Below are 8,527 nucleotides of genomic sequence, written 5' to 3' on the forward strand. Positions count from 1 at the left end.
AATAATAATAATAATAATAATAATAATAATAATAATAATAATAATAAATTGGAGGCTGGGGTTATGGCTGTTATGGAGTTATGGCTTCTCTTAGCAAGCTTTAAGTTGGGAGCTCAACAAGGTAGCTGTAAGAACTCAGCCTGTAATTCCAGCATTAGGGAGATAGAGGCAGGGCATAATAAAATCAAGACCAGCCTGGTAGCTGGGGTGTGGTGGCATAAAAAATAGAACAGCTAAAAAATAAATAAATAAATAAATAAATAAATAAATAAATAAATAAATTTAAAAAAATGGAGCAGTTAAATTCAAGAGTATTGTAACTTTGTAACTAGCTGTAAGCTGGCAGAAAGAAGTCATTACAGTGCTGATGTCCCACTGTGTCTTGTACTAATGTCTGAAGTGAGACATTTAAAACTATCTCTTTGGTGGCTCATGCCTATAATCCCAGCACTTGGGGAGGCAGAGACAGGCAGATCTCTGAGTTCAAACCCAGCCTGGTCTACAAAGTGAGTCCTGGACAGCCAAGGCAACACAGAGAAACCCTGCCCTCCCCAAATGAATGAATGAATGAATAAATGAATGAATGAATGAATAAATAAATAAATAAATAAATAAATAAATAAATAAATAAATAAATAAAAGGAAAAGAAAGACAGCTGGACAGCGGTGGCACTGAGGAGGCAGAGGCAGGTGGACCTCTGAGCTGGTGGCCAGCCTGGTCTGCAGAGGGAGTTCCAGGACAGCTAAGACTGCAGAGAAATCCTGTCTTGAAAGAACCAAATGCAAAAAGACCAGCCAGGAATCCAAAGGACCCTGTCAAAACAAGAGTTAAGGGATTAAAAGAGGCTGTGGGCAAAGAGGTGAGGACCTTTTGATAGCTAGTCAGGGAGAGGTTTAGTTCCCTGCACACAGTGGCTCATAATTACCCTAACTCCAGTTCCTGGGGCCCTTGATACTCTCTTCTAATCTGGCACCATAAATACAGGCAGACAAAACGCTCATGCAAATAATAAATTTTTAAAAAGAAAAAGCTGTAACCAGGAAGGAAAAAAAAAGTCTTTAAATTGGGTGTGGTGACATATACCTGTAATCCCAGGAATCAGGTGGTAGAGGCAAGAGGGTCAGTAGGTCAAAGCCAGGTACACAACAAGCCTGAAGATGGCCTGTGAGCTCGGAAGATACTCTCAAGAGCAGCATGGCAGAAATTTGCATCAGAAATGTAATGAGGGTGGGAAGAAGGCAGGTGGGAAGACCCCGGGGGAGGGAGCGGGGGAGGGAGCTGCATTATACTGAACCTGCCCAAGGAAGAGCTTGCAACGTGAGCTTGCTCATGGGGAAATTCAGGCAGGTGCAATCTTTTACAGACCCAAGTAGATGGCATCTTTTGTTATGGATATCACCAAAAACTTGTCAGCCCTAACAAAATACCGCCAGGAGGGCACTGATTGGCTCTCCATCACTGTGGGCTAGAATTCAAAACGATGCTTTTCACCTGTCAAGAGTACCCTGTGCTTTGGCTGAAAGACCTGGGGAAATGCTTAGATAATTTACAAAGGGAACCAGATCCTGATCTTCTTTACAATCCCTTCCCCTCTGCTTTTCCTAAAGCTGCTTAACCCTGGCCACTCTTTTGCTGCTTTCTTCTTCTTCTTCTTTCCTCCTCCATGCTCAAAACTGAGTATTCCAAATGTGAGCAGCTAGGCCAAATGGGGCGTTATTAAAGTCAATTCAAACAATCTCACAGTGAATGTTCTTATACATACAAGGCCCTTCTTTGCCAAAGAACCATAAGTAGAATCTGAACTTAGCTAATTAAGTGTCCCTCGTAAAGCTAAACTGCAGCTTTAATTCAAAGACATCTTCTTCCACCTGTTAGAAGAGGGGAAATTGGACGGATGGCTCCATCGGTGTGCTCATGTACATCTGTGCTTGAAGGCAAGAGGTAAAAGCATCAAGAACTGGATGACTAACAAGATCCACCTGCAAACGCCATGCCCATGCAATGGGAGCGAACCAGCTGACTAGGCAGGAGACGTGGGAACTCGAGTCTCTTATTAGCATCTGATGACAGACAAGTCCCCAGCTCCCCCAGCCCCCAAATCAAAAACAAAGTCACAGCCTGCCTTTCCCTCCGGCTACACAGTCTGGAATACCAGCCAGGCATTAAACAAAATCAATCCTTTCTTCTGCTGGCCAGTTGTTAATCCCCTAGGCACAATGACCGGCTCAAAACCATTAACATCATTATGACAATGAAAACTCACATAATCTGCGAACAGCACGGCACAGCGGCTCAACCCCCACGCACTCCGAAACACCCATGGCTACAGAGAGCAGTAGCCTCAGCTGAGCTTGAGTGCAAGGGCTGCCCGGTCAGTCTCTTACCCTCCTCACCAATCAAGGGTCCCACTCTGTAGCCCCACCTGGCCTGGAATCCCTCCTCGCTTTCAGGCAGAGAACTCCAGAGCCCACGGCCTCTGCTTCCTGAGTGGGGAGCCAAAGGATGCACACCACCATGCTCGGACCCCTTAAACTTTTCAAAGGGCCGCTGGCTGGCGGCTGAGTGACCGAAAGCTTAAACCCAAGCATAGGACAGCTACCTGATTTTGCACTTCACATTCTTCCTCAGGAATCCGCCACCTGCGCTGATCTAGCGGGAGCCCCCCCCCCCCCCCATTAGCTCCTTTAAACAGATCTGCGGTGCCTAATGCTTGTAATCTCTACCCTCTGGAGGCTGAGGCAGGAAGACTGTAGAAAAGTTCAAAGCCAGCCTCCTGGAAGTGCATGGCGTGTCACATAGCCAGCCTGAACTGTAGTATGAAACCCTGTCTCAGAATGAGACAGAGGAACAATCTCTGAATTAACACACACACACACACACACACACACACACACACACACATCTGCTTATGTGTAGAATACAGGCACATGTATTTTGTGCATTTCCAAACACTACTCTGGCCATCAACAGGCACATTCGGGCTAGAGGACCTCCACCCTAAACCAATGTTTCTCAAGCTGAAGGTCGTGACCCATTTGGTTAGGAAATCAAATGAGTCATGACCAAATGATTTTTTTTTTTCTAATGAAGCAGGAAAAAGAAACAAGAGCCTACTGAAGGTAGTAAGGTAATAGCTACTGCTTCCTAGAACTCTCTCAGTGACAGGCCAGTGCACACTGCTGTAGTATATAATCCTTACTGTGGCTCTCTAGCCAAGTTTGAAAACTCAAGGTTCTAAAGAACTGAAAGGTCTTTGTGTCTTTCTTTTCTTGTCCCTCTACACAGCCCTGTCAAGTCTGGACTCTTTTTATACAGACCAGACTGACCTCAGACTTGCAGTGAGCTGCCTTTACCTTAGTCATATACCACCACTCCTAGATGGAGGAAACTGTATTTTTTTTGTTTCTTTCTCTGAGACAGAGAAAGGTTTCTCTATGCAGTCCTGGCCCTCCTGGACTCACTTTGTACACCAGGCTGGTCTGAAACTCAGAGATGTGCCTGCCTCTGGCTCCCAAGAGCTGGGATTACAGGGGTGTGCCACCATGCCCTGTTAAGGCTTGTATTCTTACATACTGTTCCTTATTTTCCACTTTCCACCCTTACCTCAAATCAAGCAGAGAGATGCAAGAAATGATGTGACTGAATTCTAAACAAAGGCAGAGCCCAACTGAGGCAGGGCATGAGCTCAGGACTCACATTCCATCCCATTTGACCCTGTTACAGAACAAATCACAGTGCAAAAGGGAAATTTACCCAGCTCTCTTCAGGCTGGATTATTTGTCAGGATAGAGAACTCACAGCCACTCATATCACAGCTCAAGACAAAAGCGGGGGGTGGCAGGCATAGCTGAGAATGAACCAGCCACAACGATACCTATGTATGAAAAGGTCACAATAAAGCCATTATTCTGTAAACTACTGAATTTTAGAGATGATATAAAAAGAATGAAACTTCCTCAAAGATTACAAAATGCTAAAAAAGTAGAGGACTGAACTACGAACCGTGTGTGGCAAAGGGAAAAGCAGATATGAACCCCATCTTACTGATCAGCTCCTGGGAACCCCCAAACCAGGAGACCACTAAAGAGCCTCAAGCATGAGCTTTACTGTAATTCCCTTGCGCCTCTAACGTTCTCTGTAATTGGGTACAGAAAAGTAATCCTCAGTGCTCTGGGAGCGCATCTTGCTAGAACAAAGAGCATGAGGAACAAAAAAAAGAAGGACAGTAGATTCTAAGTCAGTGGCCCGAAGACCCTCCAACGTGGCAACAGCAAATAAACCAACGAGAGGGCCAAAAAAAGCAGGAGAGCAGGAGGCAAATGGGCAGTCCCATTTGCCATCTCCAGCAGCTCTGCCGGTGTGGAAGGCCCGGTAAACTGGAGGATGCTCACTCAGCTTTTTAAAACAGTCGGTAAAAGTGAAGTCAGAGGCGGCAGGCAGTTCTTTGCACAAGGGGTCCAAAGCAGCACAACAGACGTGCCAGCCACGAGACTGGAGTAATGACCGCACCGTTTCAGGAAAAAAAATCACCCGAAGGGAGTCAGCAACCAGGCAGGAACTCGCTGCGGTTCCCTCGGCCTGGGGCTGGCGAAGCGCTCCGGGGACTTGGGAGGGCGACGCCCCCAGCCCCAAGCGTCTCGGTGGAGACACGGAGCGCACGACCGGGTGCCACCGGGTGCCACCCGTGGGGAGATCGCGCCGAACAAATCCTAATCATCATCGGTCAGTCCGCAGCCGCCACGGAGTCCCGAACCCGGAGCGCACGCCAGTGTTTGTAAACAAACCGGTCACGTGGCCGCGGCAGCCCGCTCCCCGCCCCCGGCGCCCCGGGAACCCTCGGGGAGCCCCCCGCGGGACCTCGCCAAGCATCGCCCCAGCCGAGCCGGGCTGCGCGCTGCGCCGGAGCCCGACCGTCCCCGGGGCGCGCAGCCCTACGCGGAGCGCACGGCGCCCCACGCCCACGCGAGCCCAGCTCACGATCCCCCCCCTTACCTGGAGGCAGTCTGCCGGGTCCGGCCGGCGCCGGGCTCGGCTGCTCGGGAGCGCTCGGCGAGGAAGGACGGCGCGGCTGACTCCGGCGCTCCCTGCGTGCTCTTAAAGCCACAGCCTCCGCCACCACCGCCGCCGCCGCTGCTGCCGCCGCTCCGCATCCCCTCCGAGTCCGGGCCGGGGGCTTGCCGGGTGACGGACGCGCCCCCGCGCCTATCCCATCGCCTCGGCACATAGCAACACGCCGCTGGTTGGCCCGGCACGGCCGCAGCCCATCCACGGGGAGCCAATCAGCGGAGGACGGAACTCCGCCCCTGCCTCCCCGGCCGCCCGCCCCCAGCACCCCCGCCCGCCCCTCTGCCCTGGCTGGGCGCGCGTGCGGGGAGTGTGGCGAGCTCTGCGTCCCGCCGGTGCCCGGCAGCTGGCGGGCGGGGCCGGGAGGGGCGGTGATGAGGGTGGGTGACCTCTCCCGAGATAGGAGCCTGTTTGTTTGGGTTTGCTGGGATTCCCAGGACCCCGGGCTATGTTGGGAAGTGGGATCTGGAGAGCAATCCCCTCCCTTCGCGCTTAAGCCGCTCCTGACCCGGAGCCTAAGTTACTAGAAGTGGTTCTCAGAGTTCGAGGAAGGTGGATTTAATCATAGAGCACCAGCCTCACCAGGCCCACCCCGGCCCAGGCTCAGAAGGCGAGAAACAGTTCTGTCTGTCTGCCCTGCTAGTAATTTCCAACCGGTTAAGACTTAAGAAAGGGCCGCGCGGTGTGCGCGAACCCCTGAAGGCAGTCCCCAGCCCTGGGAGTGGGAGAACATGCCTAAGGACTTCACAGGGATTGGGGTCCCTGTTGCCGATGGGTTTCCAAGGTCTGCACAGGTGAATGGGGTCGGTTAGCACCAGAAGATAGAATAAGAATAGTCAGAGTGACCAGAGAGGCGGAGCTGGCCTTCTGGGTCAGTGGGGTGGTGCTCTTCAAGGAAGAGAAGGTTAAAAAATAAACTCATGACAGTCGGGAAGTCCAGGAAGGCACCAGGTGGGTGGAGTTGGGCAGAGTCTTCCAGCAGGAAAACAGGTCAATTTGATAAAGAATTCCTGCCACAGGGAAAAACAAACAAACAAACAAACAAACAAACAGCGGGTCCACCCTTTTCACTAAGCCCCTCCGGCTTAGTGCGTGGCATTGGGGCAACAACAAGAAAACGTTTTCATTGACATTTTAGAAAAGAAAGCACGTGGTTGTTGGGCAGGGCAGGTCATGTCTTACAGCCTGAGTGCTTGAAGTGGAGACAGTGAGAAGGATCAGAAGTTCAAGGTCACCCTTGGCTGCACAGCCAATTCCAAGCCTAGGTTACATGAAAAAGAAGAAAAGAAAAAAAAAAAATGCATGTGTTTGGCTGAGGGAGGCCGGGTGACTTCCGCCACCTACCTGGTATTACACATGTAAAGCCGGTACGCTTTTGGGTAGATCCCCAGGTGACCCAAAACCTCACCCGGAACTCCACCCGGCTCCTTTTAATAAGCACGCAGTCACCCAAGTTGTCTCCAGCTGATGTATACCACACGGCTAGGGATGAAATTCAGTCCCAGGGTTAGTCAGAGCACAACAGCTTCCTATTTGTCTGTGGGTGCCCGATTCAGTGTAAGGCCACCGTGAAAGAGTCTAACTCGTGGGGCAGAAAGCCTTCAGCTAATTAATCACAAACTTGACAAGGTTTAAGGTTGAATCTTCAAGATGGTCTATTCAATTCTTTAGATGATCAAAAGCGTGATTACCAGCCCAGGGCTGCTTGCTGGGGTAAATTCCTTCCTGTCCTTAGGCTTTGGTTCCCACAGCCTAACATAAGGGAGGGCTGGGGTCTGTGGATGCAGCTCACGGTGGAGATCTGACCTAGTGTGCTTGAGGCTCTGGGTTCAATTCCCATCACTGCAAAAATAAATGAGGGCTGAAATGAGATGGTTTCTGAAGTCCCCTCCAGCTCTCTGCTCTCAAATAAGGAACCAGAAAATCGAACTTGCTACATTTCTGCAATATTGTGTCACTGAATATGTTTGTGTCCACAGGTTCCCCACCCCTTAACAGTAGATTCTGTACTGGTTTAACACCCTAGGATGCCGGTGTGTTATGTAAGAAGATTGAAGGCTACTGTTTTCGGTTTAAATAAAAGATAACATTAGCTAAAGACCACCTGCCTGGTGTGGGGTGCTCTGAGGACCCCTGCAGGCTGGCTGCGTGATTGCAGGAGATCGGAAGAGGCAACAGAATCAGAGAGGCTGGAAAACAAAAGAATCAGCCAGCCAGCAAAAAAAAAAAAAAAAAAAGCCGGCTCGTGCCTCCTCCCAGCCAAAGCAGCCAAATGTTGCGAGAGTGGACCAGGAAAAAGGGAGAACCGAAACAAAGTGGGGTAGCCTAAGTGCCAGGAACTAACTTCTCTTTCTCTCCACACCCGGACACCTTCACTGACCCTCAGTGCGCAGCGCCCATCCTGAGCACCGTTTCCTGTTTAACGTGGACTTATTCTGAGAAGCTATGGAGGGGAAAGAAACCGAGGCCAATGGACAGTTTGAGAACTAGACATAGTTATCCTGAGGGCAACAACAGAGATGAAGAAATATGTAGAAAGACAGCAACAAATGTGTTCGGAGTCAGAGGACTATGTTAAAACAGAACAAAACAACAACAACGAAATGAACAACAGCAAAACCAAAAAGCCTTTGGGAATAAAAGTTTGAGAGATTCCTGGCCTCACGGGCCTATTATCAGCCTGGCTGTCTCACGGAATTGTACTCCTCTTTGTGAGGCCAAGCCAAATTAATTCATTCCCAAAGCTTTCACTGTCCTTCTCCATCAGTTTAGATTACTGTTTTCACTTCTGCTACTACAGCTGTGGACAAAGATTTTTTTTTCTTTTCTTCTTTTTTTTTTTTTTGTTTTTTGTTTGTTTGTTTTGTTTTTCTTTTCTTTTGAGACAGAGTCTCTGTTTTGTAAACCTGACTGTCCTGGAATTCGCTATGTAGACCAGGCTGGCCTTGAGCTCAAGCAGAGATCCACCTGCCTCTGCCTCCCAAACTCTGGGATTAAAGGGGTGTGCCACCATGTCTAACTTCTCTTTGCATTTTTCAAGGTCGATTAAAAAAAATGTTTGTTGTATGTGTGTGTGATTGTGTACTCAGAGGTCAGGGAAGGGCAACTTGTGAGAGTCAGCTCACTGCTTCCACTTTGGTTTTGTTGTTTGTTTTGCAAAAGTAGATAAATTTTGTTTGGTTTTCTTTCTTTGTTTCTTTCTGTTTTCTTTGCTTCTATAATCCAGTTCACGTTATCATCAGAGATACTGAACAAAATAATAAGGAAAATACTATTTAGAGAGGCAGTTCTAACATTTGTGTGGAGGCCAATGATGAGACCCACCAGCTATCCTAAGTCAGAGACCTCCATGTTTATGTAGGATTGCTGCCTTCCACAGTAAAAGGTATCTTCCACATGGTTGACTGCAGCTTCCATTGACTGTATATATATATATATATATATATATATATATATATATAT

The 8,527-nt window shown here is 49.0% G+C and overlaps 1 non-coding gene across 1 annotated transcript; it reads right to left on the minus strand.

Annotated features, from left to right (window-relative positions):
* Window positions 1-8,360: 8,360 nt before the first annotated feature.
* LOC129686630 (small Cajal body-specific RNA 3) lies at window positions 8,361-8,483 on the minus strand. The gene has a single exon (XR_008721675.1). It is a non-coding gene; the product is annotated as a small Cajal body-specific RNA 3 (non-coding RNA).
* Between the last annotated feature and the right edge of the window lie 44 nt (window positions 8,484-8,527).

The sequence above is a fragment of the Psammomys obesus genome, unplaced genomic scaffold (assembly GCF_907164565.1).
Source record: "Psammomys obesus unplaced genomic scaffold, mPsaObe1.curated_primary_1811, whole genome shotgun sequence".
NCBI classification, from domain to species: domain Eukaryota; kingdom Metazoa; phylum Chordata; class Mammalia; order Rodentia; family Muridae; genus Psammomys; species Psammomys obesus.